The 1704-nt window shown below is 37.7% G+C and overlaps 1 pseudogene; it reads right to left on the reverse strand.

The window, feature by feature from the left end:
• Nucleotides 1-310: 310 nt before the first annotated feature.
• Nucleotides 311-1395, reverse strand: LOC149117022 (uncharacterized; annotated as a pseudogene).
• Nucleotides 1396-1704: the final 309 nt, after the last annotated feature.

Raw genomic sequence — 1704 nt, forward strand, 5'->3', positions numbered from 1 at the left:
AAATATTCCCCACTTTCAAATAAATCAGTGTGCAGGAACTGTTGAGTTCACTTTAGTTTACATTAATTGTTACGAGTATCGTTGTAGAGCATGGTTGTTTCCAGACAGAACTCAGGATCGCTGGTAACAGCAACAAACTAATTTATTTCTGTAAGGTAACTTCACGAATTTACAGCACTAAGCTTCTTCAAATTTCAATCAATCTCTCTTACAGAAGAAACTCTCGCTCTAATATACATGAGGCTTAAAGTTCTAGAAACTTCTATGAAGAGCTAAATTAAGTAGTTTGACACAGTTTCTAATCTGAGTAATTACATAAGGATTAGCATGTTCTGGAATGTTCTTACACAAATTGGTCACGGCTGAATGACTTCTGGTTCTAGATTGTTCTAGAACTTGACTTAGACAATTTTTTGTAACATTAATTTTACTCGAGAAAAACAACGTGAGTAATATAACTCAATCCTAAAAACATAACATTACAAGAAGAGAAATAAGATGCCTTCTATCCTGTGAGTGTGGTGATATGCTCCATTTATAAATAGATGTTTACATTTGAGTTCTCGTATTGATCTATAATCATCGGAAGTCTCGAGTCCGTCTTCACACCGTCAGGAACCTTTTTGAGTGCTCTTTGCAATATTATCAGATCCCTTTCTTTCCGGCTTCTGTTTGCACACGTTACTTGGTTTTGTGCCTTCAATCTAGGTCTCGTAACAAAGAAAAACGTAGATTTTGTGCGGTCAGGTGTGGCCGTAAAACTTTTGAGATGGGTTTCCTAATTTCACGCAGAAGTTGGCTGATTTTCGTTTTGTGTTTGGGATGCTTTTCTATTATTTTACACACACTGATGTCCATGCAAGGAGGTTTTGAGCATTTTACTTTTGTGTGACCACTGCAGTGACAGTTGTTACAGAGTCGAGCTTGAATATCACTGAGCGAATGAAAGTGTCTGGATTCACTGTTCAGTTTTTGCAATTCTTCTTTAGTGCTAGCAACTTGTACTTTCAAAACCTTAAGATTTTCTTCTATTTCCTGTTGCTGGCAGTCCAAAGGACTTTTCTTGGCATTTTTGGAGCTGTTGTATTTGCGAGATGCGCGTTAGGTGTTGGTGTGAAAGACAAATGCTTCAGTTGCAGCAACTTGAACTCGTCAGAAGCTGAAGAACTCGGCATTTCCATGTCCATTGGTCTCAGTTTTCTCGGTAGCGGCAAATCTACTTCACTTGCCTAAAGAAAAATCTTTCCGTAGTCCTGATCCTTGACTTCTTTTGTTGCGATATCTTACACAAATGTTTGAAGTGGGTAAGTGTGCAAGCGGTGATCAGTTTTGCTTTATCACCTGCATAAGCTTAGCAATTTGACCTCTTGAAGAGATTTTGTTTAACCAGGACATGTAAACAATTCAACTAGCCTTAGCTCGCTTTCTGAGCAAACCGTTGAAAAACCCTGCCAGTTCCCATTAAAACTACCCAGTAAAGCTGAGATAATACTTAGATGACAGCTTACCTTCCAAATGGGTGTTTGAAGGCAATAATTTTGACATTCTCAGTTAATTTTTCCATTACATACATACATAATTTTATTTGTTATCTTGTTGCCGTGCTTTATAATTTAGGGTCATATCTTGACATCGAGCTTGTACACCGGTTCCAGTCTAAGCTTGTCCAACACTTTTCCAGAAAATCAATCCATATGTTGCAAT

Source organism: Orbicella faveolata, unplaced genomic scaffold (genome assembly GCF_042242905.1).
Source record: "Orbicella faveolata isolate gen_17 unplaced genomic scaffold, um_ofav_v1 contig_12, whole genome shotgun sequence".
Taxonomy (NCBI): domain Eukaryota; kingdom Metazoa; phylum Cnidaria; class Anthozoa; order Scleractinia; family Merulinidae; genus Orbicella; species Orbicella faveolata.